This window comes from Protopterus annectens, chromosome 8.part0 (assembly GCF_019279795.1).
Source record: "Protopterus annectens isolate FY-2018-M chromosome 8.part0, PAN1.0, whole genome shotgun sequence".
NCBI lineage: Eukaryota > Metazoa > Chordata > Ceratodontiformes > Protopteridae > Protopterus > Protopterus annectens.
The window spans coordinates 34,579,456-34,606,473 of NC_056741.1; positions in this window are offsets into that span (position 1 = coordinate 34,579,456).

Consider the following 27,018-nt stretch of genomic DNA (forward strand, 5'->3'; position numbering starts at 1 on the left):
ATAATTACTCTACAACATCACATACAACAAGCTGATGACCCCACATTAATCTGTTCTGTTATTAACATAATTACTCTACACCACCTCATACCTAACCTGACTGTAACCTTAATAATTACTCTAACATAATTACTCTACACCACCTCATACACATGCTGACGACCCCACATTAACCTGTTCTGTTATTAACATAATTACTCTACACCACCTCATACACATGCTGACGACCCCACATTAACCTGTTCTGCTAGTAACATAATTAATCCACAATTCTTCATACAATATTCTGATGACCCCATATTAATCTGTTCTGCTAGTAACATAATTACCCTACAACACCTCATGCAATATGCTGATAACCCCACATTAATCTGTTCTGCTAGTAACATAATTACTGTAAAACACCTCATACAACATGCTGATGACTCCACATTAATCAGTTCTGCTAGTAAAACAATTACCCTACAACACCTCATGCAATATGCTGATGACCCCGCATTAATCTGTTCTGCTAGTAACATAATTACCCTACAACACCTCATACAACATGCTGATGACTCAACATTAATCTGTTCTGTAGTAACATAATTACCTTGCAAGACCTCATACAACATGCTGATGACTCCACATTAATCTTTTCTGCTAGTAACATAATTACTCTACAACACCTCATACACTATGCTAATGGCCCCATATTAACCTGTTCTACTAGTAACATAATTACTCCACTACATCTCATAACACATGCTGATGACTCCACATTAATCTGTTCTGCTAGTAACATAATCACTCATCTCATACAACATGCTGACTCCACATTAATCTGTTCTGCTAGTAACATAATTACATTAATCTGTTCTGCTAATAACGTGATTAAACTACACCACCTTATACAATAGGCTGATAACTCCACATTAATCTGTTCTGCTAGTAACATAATTACTCTACAACTCCACATACAACATAGTGACGACTCCACATTAATCTGTTCTGTTAGTAACATAATTACACTACACCACCTCATACAATATGTGGACGACTCCACATTAATCTATTCTGCTAGTAACATAATTACTCTGCAACACCACATACAAGATGCTGATGACTCCACATTAATCTATTCTTCTAGTAACATTACTCTACAACACCTTATACAATATGCTGACTCCACATTAATCTGTTCTGTTAGTATCATAATCACTCTACATCTCATACAACATGCTGACTCCACATTAATCTGTTCTGCTAGTAACATAATTACATTAATCTGTTCTGCTAGTAACGTGATTACGCTACACCACCTCATACAATAGGCTGATGACTCCACATTATTCTGTTCTGTTAGTAACATAATTACTCTACAACACCACATACAACATGCTGATGACCCCACATTAATCTGTTCTGCTAGTAACATGATTATGCAACACCACCTCATACAACATGCTGATGACTCCACATTAATCTGTTCTGCTAGTAATATAATTACTCTACAACACCTCATGCAATATGCTGAAGACTCCACATTAATCTGTTCTGCTAGTAACATTATGCTACAACACCTCATACAATATGCTAATGACTCCACATTAATCTGTTCTGCTAGTAAAATGATTACACTACACCACCTTATACAATATGCTGATGACTCCACATTAATCTGTTCTTCTAGTAACATACTCACTCTACATCTCATACAACATGCTGACTCCACATTAATCTGTTCTGCTAGTAACATAATTGCATTAATCTGTTCTGCTAGTAACATGATTATGCTACATCACCTCATACAATATGCTGATGACTCCACATTAATCTGTTCTGCTAGTAACATAATTACTCTACAACACCGCATACAATATGCTGACTACTCCACATAAATCTGTTCCGCTAGTAACATAATTACACTACACCACATTATACAATATGCTGACTCCACATTAATCTATTCTGCTAGTAACATAATTACTCTACAACACGTCTTACAACATACTGACGACCCCACATTAACCTGTTCTGCTAGTAACATTATTACTGTACAACACCTCATACAACATGCTGACTCCACATTAATCTGTTCTGCTAGTAACATAATTACATTAATGTTTTCTGCTAGTAACTTAATTACTCTACAACACTTCATACAACATGCTGACAACCCCACATTAATCTGTTCTGCTGTAACATAATTACTGTACAACACCTCATACAACATGCTGATGACCCACATTAGTCTGTTCTGCTAGTAACATAATTACATTAATCTGTTTCTGCTAGTGACATAATTACTCTACAACACCTCATAGCACATGCTGATGACCCCACATTAACCTGTTCTCCTAATAACATACTTACTCTACAACACCTAATACAACATGCTGAGGACCCCACATTAATGTGTTCTGCTAGTAACATAATTACTCTACAACACCTCATACAATGATACAACATGCTGACAACCCACATGAATCTGTTCTGCTAGTAACATAATTACTCTACAACACTTCATACAACATGCTGATGACCACATTAATCTGTTCTGCTGTAACATAATTACTCTACAACACCTCATACAACATGCTGATGACTCCACATTAATCTGTTCTGTTAGTAGCATAATTACTTTACAACACCTCATTTAACATGCTGACGACTCCACATTAATCTGCTCTGCTAGTAACATAATTACTCTACATCACATAGAGTATCCTGATGACTCCACATTAATCTTTTCTGCTGTAACATAATTACTCTGCAACACCTCACACAACATGAAGATGACTCCAAATTAATTTGTTCTGCTAATAACATAATTACCTTACAACACCTCATACAACATGCTGACGACTCCACATTAATCTGTTCTGCTAGTAACATAATTACTCTACAACACCTCATACACTATGCTAATGACCCCACATTAACCTGCTCTCCTAGTAACATAATTACTCTACACCTCATACAACATGCTGATGACTCCACATTAATCTGCTCTGCTAGTAACATAATTACTCTACAACACCTCATACACTATGCTAATGCACTTAACCTGTTCTCCTAGTAACATAATTACTCTACTACACCTCATACAACATGCTGATGACTCCACATTAATCTCTTCTGCTAGTAACATAATTACTCTGCAACATCTCATACAATATGCTGATGACTCCACATTAATCTGTTCTGCTAGTAAAATGATTATACTACACCACCTTATACAATATGCTGATGACTCCACATTAATCTGTTCTGCTAGTAACATAATCACTCATCTCATACAACATGCTGACTCCACATTAATCTGTTCTGCTAGTAACATAATTACATTAATCTGTTCTGCTAGTAACATGATTACGCTACACCACCTCATACAATACGCTGATTACTCCACAATAATCTGTTCTGCTAGTAATATAATTAGTCTACAACTGCTCATACAACTTAGTGACATCTCCACATTAATCTGTTCTGCTAGTAACATGATTACACTACACCACCTTATACAACATGCTGACGACTCCACATTATTCCATTCTGTTAGCAACATAATTACTCTACAACACCACATACAGCATGCTGATGACCCCACATTAATCTGTTCTGCTAGTAACATGATTACGCTACACCACCTCATACAACATGCTGATGACTCCACATTAATCTGTTCTGCTAGTAATTTAATTACTCTACAACACCTCATGCAATATGCTGAAGACTCCACATTAATCTGTTCTGCTAGTAACATTACACTACAACACCTCATACAATATGCTAATGACTGCACAGTAATCTGTTCTGCTAGTAAAATAATTACACTACACCACCTTATACAATATGCTGATGACTCCACATTAATCTGTTTTGCTAGTAACATAATCACTCTACATCTCATATAACATGCTGACTCCACATTAATCTGTTCTGCTAGTAACATAATTGCATTAATCTATTCTGCTAGTAACATGATTACGCTACACCACCTCATACAATATGCTGATGACTCCACACTAATCTGTTCTGCTAGTAACATAATTACTCGACAACACGTCATGCAACATGTTGACGACCCCACAATAATCTGTTCTGCTAGTAACATTATTACTGTACAACACCTCATACAACATGCTGACTCCACATTAATTTGTTCTGCTAGTAAGATAATTACATTAATGTTTTCTGCTAGTAACTTAATTACTCTACAACACTTCATACAACATGCCGATGACCCCACATTAATCTGTTCTGCTGTAACATAATTACTGTACAACACCTCATACAACATGCTGATGACCCACATTAATCTGTTCTGCTAGTAACATAATTACATTAATCTGTTTCTGCTAGTGACATAATTACTCTTCAACACCTCATAGCACATGCTGATGACCCCACATTAACCTGTGCACCTAATAACATATTTACTCTACAACACCTTATACAACAAGCTGAGGATCCCACATTAATGTGTTCTGCTAGTAACCTAATTACTCTACAACACCTCATACAATGATACAACATGCTGACAACCCACATTAATCTGTTCTGCTAGTAACATAATTACTCTACAACACTTCATACAACATGCTGACAACTCCACATTAATCTGTTTTGCTATTAACATAATTACTCTACAACACCCCATACAATATGCTGACAACTCCACATTAATCTGTTCTTCTAGTAACATAATTATTCTATAACACCACATACAACATGTTTACTCTACATTAATCTGTTCTGTTACTAACATAATTACTCTACATCACATACAGTATCCTGATGACTCCACATTAATCTTTTCTGTTGTAACATAATTACTCTGCAACACCTCATACAACATGAAGACAACTCAAAATTAATTTGTTCTGGTAATAACATAATTACCTTACAACACCTCATACAACATGCTGACGACTCCACATTAATCTGTTCTGCTAGTAACATAATTACTCTACAACACCTCATACACTATGCTAATGACCCCACATTAACCTGTTCTCCTAGTAACATAATTACTCTACACCTCATACAACATGCTGATGACTCCAGATTAATCTGCTCTCTTAGTAACATAATTACTCTACAACACCTCATACACTATGCTAATGACCCCACATTAACCTGTTCTCCTAGTAACATAATTACTCTACTACACCTCATACAACATGCTGATGACTCCACATTAATCTGTTCTGCTAGTAACATAATTACTCTGCAACATCTCACACAATATGCTGATGACTCCACATTAATCTGTTCTGCTAGTAACATAATCACTCATCTCATACAACATGCTGATGACTCCACATTAATCTGTTCTGCTAGTAACATAATTACTCTGTAACATGTCACACAATAGGCTGATGACTACACATTAATCTGTTCTTCTAGTAATAATATTACTCTACTACACCTCATACAACATGCTGATGACTCCACATTAATCTGTTCTGCTAGTAACATAATCACTCATCTCATACAACATGCTGACTCCACATTAATCTGTTCTGCTAGTAACATAATTACATTAATCTGTTCTGCTAATAACATGATTAAACTACATCACCTCATACAATAGACTGATGACTCCACATTAATCTGTTCTGGTAGTAACATAATTACTCTACAACTCCTCAAACAACATAGTGACGACTCCACATTAATCCGTTCTGCTAGTAACATGATTACACTACACCACCTTATACAACATGCTGACGACTCCACATTATTCTGTTCTGTTAGTAACATAATTACACTACACCACCTCATACAATATGCTGACTACTCCATATTAATCTATTCTGGTAGTAACATAACTACTCTGCAACACCTCATACAAGATGCTGATGACTCCACATTAATCTCTTCTGCTAGTAACATTACTCTACAACACCTTATACAATATGCTGATGACTCCACATTAATCTGTTCTGTTAGTATCATAATCACTCTACATCTCATACAACATGCTGACTCCACATTAATCTGTTCTGTTAGTATCATAATCACTCTACATCTCATACAACATGCTGACTCCACATTAATCTGTTCTGCTGTAACATAATTACTGTACAACACCACATACAACATGCTGACTCCACATTAATCTGTTCTGCTAGTAACATAATTACATTAATCTGTTCTGATAGTAACATGATTACGCTACACCACATCATACAATAGGCTGATGACTCCACATTATTCTGTTCTGTTAGTAACATAATTACTCTACAAAACCACATACAACATGCTGATGACCCCACATTAATCTGTTCTGCTAGTAACATGATTACGCTACACCACCTCATACAATAGGGTGAGGTCTCCACATTATTCTGTTCTGTTAGTAACATAATTACACTACAACACCTCATACAATATGCTGCTGAAGACTCCACATTATTAATCTGTTGCTAGTAAACATTGCACTACAACACCTCATACAATATGCTAATGACTCCACATTAATCTGTTCTGCTAGTAAAATGATTGCACTACACTACCTTATACAATATGCTGATGACTCCACATTAATCTGTTCTGCTAGTAAAATAATCACTCTACATCTCATACAACATGCTGACTCCACATTAATCTGTTCTGCTAGTAAAATAATTGCATTAATCTGTTCTGCTAGTAACTTAATTACTGTACAACACCTCATACAACATGCTGATGACCCACATTAATCTGTTCTGCTAGTAACATAATTACATTAATCTGTTTCTGCTAGTGACATAATTACTCTACAACACCTCATAGCACATGCTGATGACGCCACATTAACCTGTTCTCCTAATAACATACTTACTCTACAACACCTCATACAACATGCTGAGGACCCCACATTAATGTGTTCTGCTAGTAACATAATTACTCTACAACACCTCATACAATGACACAACATGCTGACAACCCACAATAATCTATTCTGCTAGTAACATAATTACTCTACAACACTTCATACAACATGCTGATGACTCCACATTAATCTGTTCTGTTAGTAGCATAATTACTTTACAACACCTCATATAACATGCTGATGACTTCACATTAATCTGTTCTGCTATTAACATAATTACTCTACAACACCCCATACAATATGATGACAACTCCACATTAATCTGTTCTTCTAGTAACATAATTATTCTATAACACCACATACATGTTGACTCTACATTAATTTGTTCTGTTAGTAACATAATTACTCTACATCACATAGAGTATCCTGATGACTCCACATTAATCTTTTCTGCTGTAACATAATTACTCTGCAACACCTCATACAACATGAAGATGACTCCATATTAATTTGTTCTGCTAATAACATTATTACAACACCTCATACAACATGCTGAAGACTCCACATTAATCTGTTCTGCTAGTAACATAATTACTCTACAACACCTCATACACTATGCTAATGACCCCACATTAACCTGTTCTCCTAGTAACATAATTACTCTACACCTCATACAACATGCTGATGACTCCACATTAATCTGCTCTGCTAGTAAGATAATTACTCTACAACACCTCATACACTATGCTAATGACCCCACATTAACCTATTCTCCTAGTAACATAAAACTACTGTTCAATCTCAGCCTTAGTACAGGATATGTACTCAAAGAGTGGCGTACAGCAACGGTGGTCCCTCTCCACAAAGGTGGTGACTCAACGGATCCTGGAAACTATCGCTCCATAAGCCTGACTAGCTTGGTCTGCAAAGCTATGGAAAGGATCATCATGGACCTTATAAATAAATATATTGGGGACCTACAGACACTGGATCCTACCCAGTTCGGCTTTGTTAAGGGCAGATCCTGCCTTTTAAACCTGGTTAATTCTTTGAAACAGTCACCAAGGCCATTGACGAGGGGAAGGTGGTCCACACAGCCTACCTGGACCTCGCAAAAGCCTTTGATACAATACCCCACTCAGGCATTATAGATAAGCTCACCAGCTTAAATATAAACCCCTATGTCACTAGATGGGTTGCAAACTGGCTCAAGGACAGAACCCACATGGTTAGAATTGCTGGATCCATGTCAGAGTCCAAACCAGTTACAAGTGGCATCCCACAAGGCTCAGTCCTGGGACATCTTTTGTTTGGTATATACTTCTCAGAGGTACAGGCCAACATGGAAGGACTGTGGCTGACCAAGTTCGCAGATGACTGCAAACTGGGTGCCATAATCGACTCTCCAGCTGACACAAGCATCCTCCAAAAGGGCCTCATAGAAACAGACAACTGGTGCCAGAGCCATGGCCTCAAGCTAAATGCCAAAAAGTGTATAGTCATCCCCTTTGGCAAAAACAAAGTGCCCACAAATTACCACATAAGTGGTAATCCATTAAGTATGGAAGAAGTAATTAGGGACCTGGGGACCCAAGTTGATAGCAATCTCTCATTTGACAACTACGTGGCCAAAGTGGTTAGAAAAACATTTTTTTATATAGCCACCTAATCATGAAGGGATTCGCATCTAGATCAGGGGAGGTCATCGTGCCTCTTTACTCATCCCTCATCAGGCCCATAATTGAGTACAATGCCCCTTTTGGGATGTACCTTACCAGACACCTGCAGCAACTGGAAAGACCCCAAAAGTACCTCAGCAAGAGGATCAAAGGGCTCAAACAGATGCCATATGCTGCCCGGTTAAAGAAACTCCAGCTCTACTCAGTGGCATACCGTCTGCTCAGAGGCAATGTGTGCCTGACGTATAAAGCCATGTCCAACCTGGAATTAATGGACATGCTGCACCTCAGAAAATCCAAATACCATCGAGCTACGTGCTCGAGAGACTTGAACCTCAGCACTGAAATAAATAAGACATGCTGGAGGGACAGATTCATAACCCAGAGGCTCCCTTCACTCTGGAATAAAATCCCAGTCCAGGTTAGGTAGAGTCCCTCATTGACTCTCTTCAAGAGGAATCTTGATGAGTGGATGGGGGAATCATAGGTTTACACTGGGTATCACTTCTGTGTCACTGTTAGACAGAGGCACAGTATACTAACCTCAAAAAAGGGCATATCAAAATTAATTTAACATGGGTGGCGAAAGCCAAACACACTCTGGCTAGGCTTATAAATGCCCAAGGGCAGATAGCCTAGTATGAACCTATTAACCTATGAACCTACTACACCTCACATAACATGCTGATGACTCCACATTAATCTGTTCTGCTAGTAACATAATTACTCTGCAACATCTCATGCAATATGCTGATGACTCCACATTAATCTGTTCTGCTAATAACATAATCACTCATCTCATACAACATGCTGACTCCACATTAATCTGTTCTGCTAGTAACGTGATTACGCTACACCACCTCATACAATAGGCTGATGACTCCACATTAATCTGTTCTGCTAGTAATATAATTACTCTACACCACCTTATACAACATGCTGACGACCCCACATTATTCCGTTCTGCTAGTAACATGATTACGCTACACCACCTCATACAACATGCTGATGACTCCACATCAATCTGTTCTGCTAGTAATTTAATTACTCTACAACACCTCATGCAATATGCTGAAGACTCCACATTAATCTGTTCTGCTAGTAACATTACACTACAACACCTCTTACAATATGCTAATGACTCCACAGTAATCTTTTCTGCTAGTAAAATGATTACACTACACCACCTTATACAATATGCTGATGACTCCACATTAATCTGTTTTGCTAGTAACATAATCACTCTACATCTCATATAACATGCTGACTCCACATTAATCTGTTCTGTTAGTAACATAATTGCATTAATCTGTTCTGCTAGTAACATGATTAAGCTACACCACCTCATACAATATGCTGATGACTCCACATTAATCTGTTCTGCTAGTAACATAATTACTCTACAAAACCGAATACAATATGCTGACTACTCCACATTAATCTGTTCCGCTAGTAACATGATTACACTACACCAGCTTATACAATATGCTGACTCCACATTAATCTGTTCTGCTAGTAACATAATTACTCTACAACACGTCCATGCAACATGCAGATGACCCCACATTAATCTTTTCTGCTAGTAACATTATTACTGTACAACACCTCATACAACATGCTGACTCCACATTAATTTGTTCTTCTAGCAACATAATTACATTAATGTTTTCTGATAGTAACTTAATTACTCTACAACACTTCATACAACATGCTGATGACCCCACATTAACCTTTTCTGCTGTAACATATTTACTGTACAACACCTCATACAACATGCTGATGACCCACATTAATCTGTTCTGCTAGTAACATGATTACATTAATCTGTTTCTGTAAGTTACATAATTACTCTTCAACACCTCATAGCACATGCTGATGACCGCACATTAACCTGTTCTCCTAATAACATATTTACTCTACAACACCTCATACAACAAGCTGAGGATCTCACATTAATGTGTTCTGCTAGTAGCCTAATTACTCTACAACACCTCATACAACGATACAACATGCTGACAACCCACTTTAATCTGTTCTGCTAGTAACATAATTACTCTACAACACTTCATACAACATGCTGACAACTACATTAATCTGCTCTGCTATTAACATAATTACTCTACAACACCCCATACAATATGCTGACAACTCCACGTTAATCTGTTCTTCTAGTAACATAATTATTCTATAACACCACATACAACATGTTGACTCTACATTAATCTGTTCTGTTAGTAACATAATTACTCTACATCACATACAGTATCCTGATGACTCCACATTAATCTTTTCTGCTGTAACATAATTACTCTGCAACACCTCATACAACATGAAGACAACTCCAAATTAATTTGTTCTGCTAATAACATAATTACCTTACACCTCATACAACATGCTGACGACTCCACATTAATCTGTTCTGCTAGTAACATAATTACTCTACAACACCTCATACACTATGCTAATGACCCCACATTAACCTGTTCTCCTAGTAACATAATTACTCTACTACACCTCATACAACATGCTGATGACTCCACGTTAATCTGTTCTGCTAGTAACATAATTACTCTGCAACATGTCATACAATATGCTGATGACTCCACATTAATCTGTTCTGCTAGTAACATAATCACTCATGTCATACAACATGCTGACTCCACATTAATCTGTTCTGCTAGTAATATAATTACTCTACACCACCTTATACAACATGCTGATGACTCCACATTAATCTGTTCTGCTAGTAATATAATTACTCTACAACTGCTCATACAACATAGTGATGTCTCCACATTAATCTGTTCTGCTAGTAACATGATTACACTACACCACCTTATACAACATGCTGACGACTCCACATTATTCCGTTCTGTTAGTAACATAATTACTCTACAACACCACATGCAACATGCTGACGACCCCACATTAATCTGTTCTGCTAGTAACATGATTACGCTACACCACCTCATACAACATGCTGTTGACTCCACATCAATCTGTTCTGCTATTAATTAAATTACTCTACAACACCTCATGCAATCTGCTGAAGGCTCCACATTAATCTGTTCTGCTAGTAACATTACACTACAACACCTCATACAATATGCTAATGACTCCACAGTAATCTGTTCTGCTAGTAAAATGATTACACTACACCACCTTATACAATATGCTGATGACTCCACATTAATCTGTTTTGCTAGTAACATACTCACTCTACATCTCATACAACATGCTGACTCCACATTAATCTGTTCTGCTAGTAACATAATTGCATTAATCTATTCTGCTAGTAACATGATTATGCTACACCACCTCATACAATATGCTGATGACTCAACATTAATCTGTTCTGCTAGTAACATAATTACTCTACAACATCGAATACAATATGCTGACTACTCCACATTAATCTGTTCCGCTAGTAACATGATTACACTACACCACCTTATACAATATGCTGACTCCACATTAATCTGTTCTGCTAGTAACATAATTACTCTACAACACGTCATGCAACATGCTGACGACCCCACATTAATCTGTTCTGCTAGTAACATTATTACTGTACAACACCTCATACAACATGCTGACTCCACATTAATTTGTTCTGCTAGTAACATAATTACATTAATGTTTTCTGCTAGTAACTTAATTACTCTACAACACTTCATACAACATGCTGATGACCCCACATTAATCTGTTCTGCTGTAACATAATTACTGTACAACACCTCATACAACATGCTGATGACCCACATTAATCTGTTCTGCTAGTAACATAATTACATTAATCTGTTTCTGCTAGTGACATAATTACTCTGCAACACCTCATAGCACATGCTGATGACCCCACATTAACCTGTTCTCCTAATAACATACTTACTCTACAACACCTCATACAACATGCTGAGGACCCCACGTTAATGTGGTCTGCTAGTAACATAATTACTCTACAACACCTCATACAACGATACAACATGCTGACAACCAACATTAATCTGTTCTGCTAGTAACATAATTACTCTACAACACTTCATACAACATGCTGATGACCACATTAATCTGTTCTGCTGTAACATAATTACTCTACATCACATAGAGTATCCTGATGACTCCACATTAATCTTTTCTGCTGTAACATAAGTACTCTGCAACACCTCATACAACATGAAGACAATTCCAAATTAATTTGTTCTGCTAGTAACATAATTACCTTACACCTCATACAACATGCTGACGACTCCACATTAATCTGTTCTGCTAGTAACATAATTACTTTACAACACCTCATACACTATGCTAATGACCCCACATTAACCTGTTCTCCTAATAACATAATTACTCTACACCTCATACAACATGCTGATGAATCCACATTAATCTGCTCTGCTAGTAACATAATTACTCTACAACACTTCATACACTATGCTAATGACCCCACATTAATCTGTTCTGCTAGTAACATAATCATGCATCTCATACAACATGCTGACTCCACATTAATCTGTTCTGCTAGTAACATAATTACATTAATCTGTTCTGCTAGTAACATGATTACGCTACACCACCTCATACAATAGGCTGATGACTCCACATTAATCTGTTCTGCTAGTAATATAATTACTCTACAACTGCTCATACAACATAGTGATGTCTCCACATTAATCTGTTCTGCTAGTAACATGATTACACTACACCACCTTATGCAATACGCTGATGACTCCACATTAATCTGTTTTGCTAGTAACATAATCACTCAACATCTCATATAACATGCTGACTCCACATTAATCTGTTCTGCTAGTAACATAATTGCATTAATCTATTCTGCTAGTAACATGATTACGCTACACCACCTCATACAATATGCTGATGACTCCACATTAATCTTTTCTGCTAGTAACATAATTACTCTACAACACTGAATACAATATGCTGACTACTCCACATTAATCTGTTCGGCTAGTAACATGATTACACTACACCACCTTATACAATATGCTGACTCCACATTAATCTTTTCTGCTAGTAACATTATTACTGTATAACACCTCATACAACATGCTGATGACCCACATTAATCTGTTCTGCTAGTAACATAATTACATTAATCTGTTTCTGCTAGTGACATAATTACTCTACAACACCTCATAGAACATTCTTATGACCCCACATTAACCTGTTCCCCTAATAGCATACTTACTCTACAACACCTCATACAACATGCTGAGGACCCCACATTAACGTGTTCTGCTAGTAACATAATTACTCTACAATACTTCATACAACATGTTGACGACCACATTAATCTTTTCTGCTGTTACATAATTACTCTACAACACCTCATACAACATGCTGAGGACTCCACATTAATCTGTTCTGCTAGTAGCATAATTACTTTACAACACCTCATATTACATGCTGATGACTCCACATTAATCTGCTCTGCTAGTAACATAATTACTCTATAACACCACATACAACATTTTGGCTCTACGTTAATCTGTTCTGTTAGTAACATATTTACTCTACACCTCATACAGTATCCTGATGACTCCAGATTAATCTTTTCTGCTGTAACATAATTACTCTGCAACACCTCATACAACATGATGACAACTCCATATTAATTTGTTCTGCTAATAACATAATTACTGTACAACACCTCATACAATATGCTGTCAACGCCACGATTATTTGTTCTGCTAGTAACATAATTACTGTACAACACCTCATACAATATGTGTATGACACTACATAAATCTGTTCTGCTTTTAACAGAATTACTCTGAAACACCTCATGCAACAAGCTGATGATACCTCATTAATCTGTTATGCTAGTAATATAATTACTCTACAACACCTCATACAGTATGCTGACGACCCCACATTAATCTGTTCTGTTAGTAACATAATTACTATACAGCACCTTATACAACACGCTGATGACCCCACATTAATTTTTTCTACTAGTAACATAATTACTCTGCAACACCTCATACAATATTTATTTATTTATTTACATTTGTCCTTTTTCAGCTGAGAAAATCTCCACAACAAAAAGTACTTTATTAAGGTACAAGCAGTAAACTTAGTTTAAGTAGTACATTGCTAACAAGATGTAAATGAGCTTAACAAAAATATTATAGCAAATTATAATAACAGAATACAATATAAAGATGCATTTTTCAGGCATACAGGAATACTATTTTTTTACAATATATATGAGTTAAATAAGTCATGTAGCTTTACAAGGTGAGTCACTTCTGAAAGATCAAAATTAGTCATGTAGTTTTTCAAGTTAGGTCATCTGAATGAATAATGTATAATAAAGATCAGACAGATAGTGGGCTAGCCCTATGTGGGATGGGCAGTATTTGGCCTAACATGTGTGAGATGAGTGGGAAAAAATAGGAAGAATATTAGTTGGGAACAATACAGGGGCATAGCCAATTATCATTTAAGTAGTCTTTCAGGGTAGTTTTAAATGTGGACAGGTTTGGGTTTTTTGTTATCTGTTGAGGAAGGATGTTCCAATCTTTGGCTATTTTATGGGACTAGAGGGTGTCTCCATGATAGCTGTGAGACTGGGTTACTTTTAGCATTAGTTTGTTGGATGATCTGAGGAGTCAGTTTGTCTTTGGCTGGACTAGGTTTGACAGAGCTGGGCAGTCGGTAGGGTTGAATATGATTTTATGGGTGAGTGAAAATTGCTTTAGTAGTAATAGTTTGGGAAGTTCTAGCCAGATGAGCTTTCAGAGAGCAGTGCAGTGGTGTGTTCATCGGGGTTGGTTGGTGACAACTTAGCTATTCTGTTATAGCAGGAGTCTAGTTTATTTAGGTTGGTTTTTGACAGGTTAGTAAAAACCTCAGAGCAGTATAGGTAGGAGGGTAGATAGCAAGTGTGATCTTGCAGTGGCCAGTCTTGCTTGTTCATAGGTTCATAGGTAGGTACTAGGCTATCAGCCCTGGGCCCTATATAGGCCTAGCCAAAAAAGTTCCCTGGTGTTTGCCACCCAAGAAAGTTATTTTCCTGTGTTTCTGTCTAGCAGAGCCACAGAAGTGACCTCCAGGGTGAATTTCCTATTTCCCATCCAATTGTCGAGATTTTTCTTAAAGAGGGCTAATGAGGAGCTTGGCTTGACATGAATGGGTTGTCTGTTCCAGGGCATGGAAAGTCTCTGGGACATGAATCTATCCCTTCAGCATGTTCTGTTTATTGTGAAGGCAAGGTTTAGGTCCCTAGAGCATATGGCTCGGAGGGATTGGAGTTTCTTTAAGTGTAGCATGTCCAACAGATCTGGGTTTGACCTGGTTTGTATGTTAGGCAGAAGTCGCCTCTGAGTAGGTGATAAGATGGAGTAGAGCTGGAGTTTTTTCAGACAGTCTGAGTATGGCATCTCTTTGAGGCCAGTAATCCTCTTAGTGAGGTATTTCTGTGACCTTTTTAGTTGCTGTAGATGTCTTGCGAGGTACATGCCAAATGGGGCATTGTACTCTATAATGGGTCTGATGAGGGATGAGTAGAGAGGAGCAATGACCTCTTTTTATCTGGAGGTGAACCCCTTTGTGAGCAGGTGTGCCACATAGAAGGATTTCCTGACTACTGTGGCGATGTGATTGTCAAAGGAGGGACTACTGTCCACCTGTGTCTCAAGGTCTCTTATCACACTTTCGGTGTTTAGTAGGCTACCGCCTATGTGGTAGTTCATGGGTACAGTGTTTTTCCCAAAGGGGATGACAATGCACTTCTTGGCAATGAGCTTGAGGCCATGAATTTGACACCAAGCATCAGTCTCAGTAAGGCCCCATTGTAGAATGTCCATATCATTAGGCGATTCTATTATGGCACTTAGTTTGCAGTCATCTGTGAACTTCGTTAGCCAAAGACCTGCTGTATTAGCCTGGACTTTTGAGAAGTAGACGCCAAACAGGAGAGGACCCAGGACTGAGCACTTTGACACTCCACTTGTCACTGGTCTGAAGTTGGACTTGGAGTCGGCTTCTTTCACTGTGTGGGTTGTGTCAGTGAGCCAGTTGGCCTCCCATCTTGTAACATAGGGATTTATGCCCAGTCTAGTGAGTTTATCTATAATTCCAGAGTGGGGGATGGTGTTGAAAGCCTTGGCAAGATCAAGACAGGCTGTGTGCACCACCTTACCGTTGTCCTCGGTTCTGGTGACTGCTTCAAAGAAGTCAATCAGGTTTAGGAGACATGACCTATATTTTGCAAACCCAAACTGAGTGGGGTCCAGAGTTTGGAGGTTACTTATGTTCTTGTTTATAAGCTCCAAGATGATACATTCCATGGCCTTGCAGACCAGTCTCATCAAGCTAATGGGGCAGTAGTTCCCAGGATCCATGGTGGCGCCCCCTTTGTGGAGTGGGATAACCGTCACTGTGCACCATTCAGTAGGTACAAAGCCTGAAGTGAGGCTATGATTGAACATGGTACTTAGTTAGGGTGCCAGTTCGTTCTGTAGTTCATGCAGAATGCAGCCTGGGATGTTGTCAGGTCCCATGGATGCTGTGTTCTTGGCTTTGTAGAATGCGGTCTTTACTTGTGCAGCCGTGATTACAGGGGCTTTGCATTCTTCCAGTACAGTGATGAGCCCTTTGGGGGGTGAGGGGGGGGTGAAGTTTGCACTGAACCTATCTGCCAGGATGTTGGCAATATCAGTTGGTTCTGTATATCTAATGCCATTGTGCTGTAGCTCAGAGAAGATCTGAGTGTCACCAGTGAGATTCTTGACATAGCTGTAGAATGCTTTGTGGTTGTCTTTAGAATCAGTGGTGATTTTATTTTCGTAACTAGCTTTGGAGGATTTTATGAGTGATCTCAGCTTCTTACTGAGGCTGACCAGGAAGTCCCTGCAATCAGGGGATTTTACTCTTTTTTGCAACAGCTTCTTCCTTCTGTTGTAGAGTTTTTTCTATGGCAGGTGACCAGCAGATTGGCTTCCTTTTTTTTGAGGATAGTATCTTGGTTCTGTTGGGGATGGCATGCTCCATGCACTCGTGTATGTGCTTATACAGTGGATTTGTATAGGATTCATCAGTCGTACCTCTATTTTCCGTCTGTATCGGTGTCATGAAGCTTGCCACTTCTGTCTTAAGAAGCATAAAGATGGCTTTGGAGAAGTTTTTTATGGTGGTTTCCTTAATGCGGGGGTGGGGGTGGGATATTGATGGTTAGGGTGATTAGCTTGTGGTTGGATTGAACTGAGCAGATAAGGGAGAAGTCATTTGTATATTAGATGATGGTGGCATGTTGGGTGGCAGTATATAGGCTGTTGGTAAATGTTATGAAGAGGAGGGTCCCAAGTATGGAGCCTTGTGGTATCCCCTGTGGTGACTGGTAATAGCAGGGAGAGGCTGTTTGCCCATTTAGTGGCCTGTTGACGGTTGGATAGATAACTGTGCTGATGACTCCACATTAATCTGTTCTACTAGAAACATAATTACTCTACAGCACCTCATACAATATGCTGATGACTCCACATTAATCTGTTCTTCTAGTAACATACTCTACAATGCCTCATACAACATGCTGATGACTCCACAGTAATCTGTTCTACCAGTAACATAATTACTCTACAACAATTCATACAACATTCTGATGACTCCACATTAATCTGTTGTGCTAGTAACATAATTACCATAAAATACCTTACTCAAGAGTCATTTCCATCAGTTGAAATCTGGCTCAACAACTCCCAGCTTCCAATCAATCAAAAAAACAAAAACAAAACAAAGCTGTGCCCATTCCTTCCAAAAGCTATTACACATATCAAACAAAAATTCTCAATAACTACTTCTAATAACATCACCCAAGTCATCCCCATACCAAGCTACTAGGCATGACAATTGATGATCACCTGAAATTTTGCTAAAATGTGCAACAGACTATCAAAAAAACTTATCAAAAATTATGGGCACACTATAGAGCAAAACACTCCTTAACCAATTCACCCAGGAAACTCCTGGCTTCTACATTCCTACTCCCCTCTTTACTATATGCTCTCCCATTACTGCTTACCCTTCAAGTTTTTATCCAAAATAAATTAACCAGAGCTAACTCAATATACAGAACCCATCAGACAATCACTGCTTAACACTAAAACATCTTGATTGACTTTGAATTACTAAAGTAGCTCACGTATACACAACTATTCATAGACTACAAAATAATATACAAACCAGAACAAAGCAAAGTCCTATTGAATTATTGCACACATATAACCCTGCTAGGCCACTTCAATCTGGAAACAAATGTTCCTTATTACCGACACCTGTCGGCAGGAAACTCTGTCTATTCCAGCTACTCTGCCCCCTTCATCTGTTAAACATACTAGCAACCTTTCCAATTTTAAGACTAATCTAAAAATATATATCTGACACCCAGACCTGTATTTGCACAAACTCTCAAAACAGATGCATAACCATCATCTCACTGTAACTTTGCCTTTCTCTTTCTAAAATTGCTAAGTAATAGCCTAACATCATTTAAATGATACCATACTACTAATGCATGCTTTTCTACCTCTTCAGCCAACACGTTCTACTATTTATTTTCCTCTCTCATATTCTTCCAGAACATTCTCATCTTTCTAATAACAAATTTCTCCATGTCCTTAATTATCCCTACTGCTCGTTTCTCCTCCTCATCTCATTCTATTCCTCTGTCTATTTTGGCAGCAGAATATTCTTGTAATGTTTCAGCGCCATACATTATTAGATGAAGCTGTAAAATACCTTAATAGCAAATTCTTAGCTATCCTAGATACCCACGCCCCATCTCGCTCTATTAGGACTAAATCAAAAGCTGCCACATGGCTGTCAGTAGAAACCAGACAAAAAATCTCATTTAGAAATAAAGCCTGGGACACTTGGCGAGCCAGAACCCCCCCCCCAACACACACACACAGATCAACTTAGATACAGGCAGCTAAGAAATTATACAAAAACATCTGTTACGACTGACAAAGAAAACTATTATTGCCACCTACAACAGAAACACCAAAATAAACTCCCGAAATTTTGGGCAGGTATAAATAAACTTCTTCACCCAGGTAAATCTACCACCCCTACCCCTTCAACTTCTATTGAAAAACCTCTGGCTGATGTTGCCACTACCTTCAATAGCATCTTTACAGAAACTATCCAGCATCTAGCTAGTCAATTATCCCCCAGCTACCCAAATCCAATTGTTACTACACCCAGTGCCCAAATTACCTTTAACTTTCAACCAGTCTCAACATCATTTATCACAAAACTAATTAAAAAATTAAAAACAATTACCCTATCGGCTCACCTACTCCCAGCCGATTGTTTACAAAAAGCAGGCAATGCTGTAGCTTACCAAATATCCATCCTGATCAATAGAAGTATATCTGAAGATTCCATCTCCACCATCTGAAAGATAGCCCATGTTATCCCACTCCATAAAGGAGGCAGCTCCTCTGAGCTCTCTAATTGTAGACCCATAACTATCCTGTCTCCACTTGCCAAAATTATGGAGAAATGCATACACAGACAACTGCTGAACTACCTTCTCAAAAACAATCTCCTGACAAACTTCAAACATGGGGTTAGACGATACCATAGCACCACCACTGCCATTCTCTCCTTCATTAATGTTATAAATCAAAACCGAAACAATAATAAACTTTCCTCAGCCATCTTCTTAGACCTTTCCAAGGCCTTTGACATAGTAAACCACCATAAACTTATACAAACACTGGAAACCATTTCCCTAGACACCTAGGCTATCCAATGGTTTCAATCTTACCTGAGTGGTAGACAACAAGTAGTCCTATGAAAGGACAACCTATCCACCCTGCTACCCATCACCCTAAGAGTCCCCCAGGGCTCCATCTTAGGACCCCTCCTATTTTCTATATTTATAAATGACCTGCACAAAGTCATCCCAGAGCCTACCTGCATTCAATACATGGATGACTTGACTGTAATATGCTCAGCCACATCCCCCCCAGAACTGCAGTCTTTATCCCCAAAAACTTTTAACACAGTTGAAAACTGGCTTCTTAATCACCGTCTCATATTAAATCCCAACAAAACTAAGCTTCTGCTTTTCTCTCCATCTCAAAGGTCCACGGTACTGACCTTCACCATAAAATCTAATAACGGCACTATTATTTCACCAGACCCCTTGACCAAGCTCCTAGGTGTAATAGTTGACAATAACCTTATGTTTGACTTGTATATTAACCATATGATTAAAACAATTAATAAAAAACTTGGGTCTCTCTACAAGACTAAACCCTTCCTAACTCCCCTAGCTAGGACTGTTATTGCCCGTACACACCTACTCTCTACCCTCCTCTATGCCTACCCCTTACTCACAAACTTGAGTAAAACTGACTTGAGCAAATTCACTAGCTGCAATAATCACATTGCTAGATTTGCCACTGATACAGCCTATAGAACCCACCACTGTCTAAACCCTAATCGTCTAGGGTAGCTTGAACTACCTAATCTACGTAAAGTCAATCAACAAGTAATTGCCCATAAGATCTACTAGTCCGAATCCACACCTGTTCTTAAAAGCCTTATCACCCCCTATCACAATCTCATTTGTTAGAGCATCTTAAAGGATCCTCTAACAAAATGTTAGTTTACATGCTCAAAACTAACAGCACAGCTGGGGATGCTCTGTTTGCCAACTCTGTAGGCAAAACATGGAACTCACTCCTTGATGACCTAACAGCAGAACCCTCTTTATCCTAATTCAAGAAAAATCTTAAAAACATGGTAGATATGTCCTTGCTTTACCCCCGATTAACTTTTACTCCCTTAACTGCATGCCTAATGAGGACTTCCTGTCTCTAAGTGACTATATCCTAGTTATTTGGTTAATAACATAACTTTGTAGTAACTTGTGTGACCAAGTTATATTTTGATCCTTGTAATGAATGCAATTCTGTTTAGAAATTGTAAAACCTGATTTATATGTATATATGAAATAGTATTTTGTAGTATGTATGTAGTATGCAGTTTGGAGCTTTTCTCCCTGGGCCTCTGCTGAAAATGGACATGTATCCAGTCAGACTATCCTGGTAATAAATGTTGCTGTTTTTCTTTCGGCTTTTCCTGGTTAGGGGTCGCCACAGCGGAACTCCGGTCTGCTAATGATTGGCAGTTGATTTTTATTGTGCCGAGGTGCCAGCCCAATGCCCAACCTTCAACAAAGGCACGCCCATTCACGCATGTCTTTCAAACTCCACTTGATGTAAAATAAATAAAATGTGTAGTCAGTATTTTGAATAACTATGTATTAGTCTGCTTGACATAGGTTATCCACTTCTTCAGTGTGTCTTGCTACTTGCAGTACACATTTCATTCTTAATTTTTCGGTAAATGAAGGCCAATCTCTGTTTTTATCTGTAATGGGGATTTTCACCTCTTGTATATAATAACTTTTCAACTAGATTGAAATGTTTTTATATGTTTGTTTTTGTTGGGCCTTTCTCCCCAACTCTTTGTAAAATATTTAATCTGCTGTGGGGGTTTCTCCTCTTGTATATAGTTACTTAACTACTGCTTAACTGTTTTTCAGTCTGTTGTAGAGCTTTTCTCCCCTGACCTCCATTTAAAATGGACCAGTTTCTCAGTTGGACTTTCCCAGTTATCAAGGGACAAATAAAATAAAGTAATAAATAAAATAAATTTTAGTTCAGCTTTTCCATGTTGTTGTTTTTCTTTCAGCTTTTCCCAGTTAGGGGTCACCACAGCGGAACTCCGGTCCGTTAATGATTGGCAGTAGATTTTTTTACAGGAGCCAAGGTGCCAGCTCGACGCCCATTCTATGCATGTTTTTCGAATGCCACTCGACCGCGGGGAGGACATGTAGACTCCACACAGAAGGCGCTCCAGATGAGAATCAAATGGGAGAACCTCTTGCAAATGTTGATTTTTATATTAGCTTAATCTTTTTTTCTTCGGGGAAACTTACATAATTTTTTAAATGTAGAGTATAACTTTTTGCTTAGTGTAACACTCATGTTGATGTTATTATTCCAGTGAAACATTCCATGCATTTTAGGATGCTGTTTACATGTACCTAGTAATTATTTTTTTTTCACATCCTCTTGGTCTCCACTTTGCTTTTTTCATTTTTGTTTTACGTGTCAATGTCATCAAGTCTTGAAACGTGGAGCCATCTAACTAACACTTGGTTATAAATAAGTGCCTCCACAGTACTGTTTCTAAACTGTCTCAAATAGACTTTGGGAAAGAATCCCAGCAGCTTCAAAAGCTTTCTCACAAAAAAGAAATAGCAGATGCTACATTTTGTGTTCTTCAGAAGTATTTGTACCATTTGTAATACATGTGTCTGTTGTTGCTTGACCATGACTATGCACTGATAGGTAATAAATGTTTTTCATTATCCTACCCAATTCTGCATTTGTTATTTGAAAAACACAATTTAATTTATTTGTAATGTCATATATTGAATATATCACACCTAAGACCTGTTAAATACAAAAATAATCCCCAATATATCATTAAAATGACATTTTCCATTGCCTCCATTAATTTTAACTACAATATTCTTTATCTTTTTAACCCACACCTTAGCAGTCTTTTGTTTATATTTATAGAGAGATCATAGATGACTAGCAATCTTTTAATCACCTTATCTACTTATTCAAATATGCATAAAATATTCCCATCAGGATAACATCCAGATAAATTACACTTGTATATTAGGAATAGCCAAGGAACTAACATACAATACTATCTACATCTCTGATTTATTTTAAAACGTACTGTTAACTGTTCAGTCGTTATGAAGTTTGCTTGTGTCCAGTTTGATGTATACAGTACAATTTATAATAGGATTCAATTATTTGCTAGTCCTCGTTTTAATAAAACTGTCCACAATTTACATTACATTTAGATTATATATACATATTATTAAATGCAGCTGCTAAGTCCACAACTAGTAAATATAAAACCTTCGCTAAACAAACATCTATGGCTGACCTGTTAGGTGTATATGAAAGCTAAGCACAGTATTGGCAGTGGAGTTTTATAGTGTCGAGTTGCCAGCCTGACGCCCAACCTTCCACAGAAGGCACACACACGCATGCACTCATGCCTAGGGCCAACTGAGAGTGTCCAATCCACCTACAGCATGTCTTTGGGAGGAAAGCAGAGCACCCAGAGGAAACCCCCAGTATGATATATATATATGGGATCCGGACATATGCTTGACTAGCATATGGCCGAATCACAAAACATCGAACACACATACACGAAAGGGCTTAACATCGACAAGCGCTTCCGTGTATGTGTGCCTGTTTCGTAGATCGGACTACAGTGCAAGTAAGGGAAAATTCTCTTTTCCCCATTGTAGTGCGATCTCGGAGTGAGAATAATAAAGTAGGGGGGTGTGGGGGTGCAGGGGGGGTGAAACCCCCCCTGCAGAAACATAGATTTTTTTTTTGAACTACACATACACAGAAGCGCTTTTTGATTTTAAGCGCTTTCGTGTATGTGTGTTCGATGTTTTGTGATTCGGACATATGCTAGTCAAGCATGTGCCCTAGACCCATAAATATATATATATATATATATATATATATATGCATATATGTATATATATATATATACCTCTGTAAATAGTCTGTTTGTAATATGTAATGCTGGTATTATGTAATGCTGTATCTGCTTACCTTGGAGCTTTTTCTCCCGGCCTCCGCTGAAAATGGACATGCATCCAGTATCCCGTCAACAAATGTAAAATAAAAAAAAAAAATGAAATCTGTTTAAGTGCTCTGAGATTAAAGCCTTTGTTGAAATTTACATGCCTATTTATATTTAAAATAAAAATAGATATATTATTTTTATGTATATATTAAGTTATTAATAACCTAGATCTGATGAAGCTCTGGCGAGGATGAAAGCTTGTTTCAACTTACGTCCCATTTTATTAATTCATATGCCAGTATCTAGAGAAGTTGTTCCAGTACAATTAGTTTTACTTTTTTATTGACGTGTCTTCCTTAAGAAAAGTGTGTACTACCCTTATGGCTAGAAAACTGCATTTATTTATTTATTTATGTAAATTTGTTGACTGGGAGTGTCCAACTGGACGTAGGTCCATTTTCAGCGGAGGCCTGGGGAGAAAAGCTCCACAGTTAAAATAAACAGGCAGTAGTTACATTCGATTACATAGCGACTAACAATTTAACATAGCAATTACTTACAACATATTTACAGATGAAGAACATAGTACATCAGTAGACAACTAGAATCTTTACCTGTGAAGTACATAACAAACATTAACAAATGTTACAATGAGAAGTTCCTGCTGTATAATAAGTACTAGGCTTATGAGCATCTGAGCTTGCTATAATCAAGGTAGTTAGTGGCGTGGAAAGAAAGTTAGTGGTTGGATGGGGTGGGTGATATTAGAGTGGGAGTTGCAAGGGCTTAGCCAGCATGTTTTTAGGTGCGCTTTTAGTAAAGTTTTGAAGTGGTTGCATGATGGTATGGAGATAATTGTGTGTGGAAGGGAGTTTCATAATTTGGCTATGGTGCAAGAGAATAGTGCTTCACCAGCAGAGTTATTGGCTTTAGTGATCTGCAAGTGATTTTTGTTGCTGGATCTTAGTGGTCTGGTGGTGCGATAGGGTTGGAGTAGATTCTGGAGGGATGGGACATTTAATGGATGGTTTACTATTTTTTGGGTGAGTGAGAGTTGATACCATTGAAGGAGGTGAGGGAGTTCAAGCCAGCCCAGTTCAGCAAGTGAGAGACAGTAGTGACTACGGTAGGATGCCCCTGTGGTGAATTTGGTGATTTTGTTGTAGCAGGTCTCTAGCTTATTTAGATCGCATTGCCTTAGGTTGGTATATATTGGAGTGGCATAAAGTAGGGTGGAGATAAGGTGGGAATTTGCTATTTAAATCTTTGCTGCTTTGGTGAGAAATTGCTTATTTCTGTATAACACTCCTAGTTTTTTGTGGACTTTTTTTATGGTCATGGATATGTGAATGTCAAATTTTAGTTTATTGTCTATTTCCACTCCTAGCAATTTGCTGTGTTCAGTTGGGTATATAGTGGTGTTGTCTTTTGCTGTGATGTTAAAGTGAGAGTTGTTTTGAGTATGTTTGATGAGTTGGAAGATGAGTAGTTTAGTTTTGTTTGGGTTGAGTATTAATTGGGCATCGGATAACCAAGTTTCAACAGAGGAAAAGGCTTTCTGTGTGACTTTTTGCAGTTTTGGTAGGGACTGGGCTGAGCAGATGATGGTTGAGTCATCTGCGTATTGTATGAGTGTGCCATGTTTGGTGGCAGAGGCTAGATTATTGGTGTAAACAGAGAAGAGTAGGGGTCCAAGGATGGATCCTTGGGAACCCCTATGGAGACAGGTAGTTGGGGAGATATGTCATTCTGCTATACAATATTAGGTTATGCTATCTATATATGTATGGATATACACACACACATATATATATGGTCTATATCATAACATCGAAGTTGCAAAACTTCGAATGTTATAATATCGAACTCAAAACCTCGAAGACTGACAACAGTGAAGCCGCAGAACATCGAATTCTTTCCCAGGGAAAGAATTTGGTGGGCTGTCTCCACAGCTTTGCTATTTCCTCCACTGTAGTACGATCTCGGAGTTGATATATTTAAATGGGGGGGTGTGGGGTGCACAGCCCCCCACATTAAAAATGGTTTGTAGTGTTTGTGTGTTTCATGTTTTGTGCTGGAACAGTGATTTTTTTTCCCAGGAGAAAAAAATCACTGTTCTCAGCTTTTGGAGTTTTACGCTTTCGGGGTTTCAAGTTCGATGTTATTGTGTTCGATGTTTTCCTGTTTTGATCTTGTGATATAAACCCTTACCATTTTCTATGGTTTGTATCTCATAACTTATGTCATCAGTGCTTTTCTATTTATTTTTCTTCAGGCTTCTTTTGTATTTCTTAGTTTGCATTAATTCTCATTTGATACTTATCATAACACACTTCTTCTTCCAGCTTTTCCTGGTTAAGGGTCACCACAGCGGATCACCTGTCCGCTCATGATTGGCAGTGGAGTTTTACAGTGTTGAGTTGCCAGCCTAACGGCCAACCTTCCACAGAAGGCACACACACACACACACACACGCACTCATGCCTAGGGCCAATTTAGAGTGTCCAATCCACCTACAGCATGTCTTTGGGAGGAAAGCAGAGCACCCAGAGGAAACCCACATGACCACAGGGAAGACATGCAGAGTCCACACAGAAGGGACCCCAGCTGAGGATTGAACCAGAGAACCTCTTGCTGTGAGGTGGCAATGCTAAACACTGCACCACCATGACCTCAAACTTATCATAACACACTTCTGTCCTGTAAACTGATGCCATTTTCTTCCTGAGTTGAGAAATTTTTCATAACATGTTCCCATGGATGTCCCAAGAAGGCTGAATACTGAATAACAGCTTAATTTCAGCTCTCCCAGTGTGAAAACAGAAACTCAGAAAAGAGCACAAGTGAACCTGC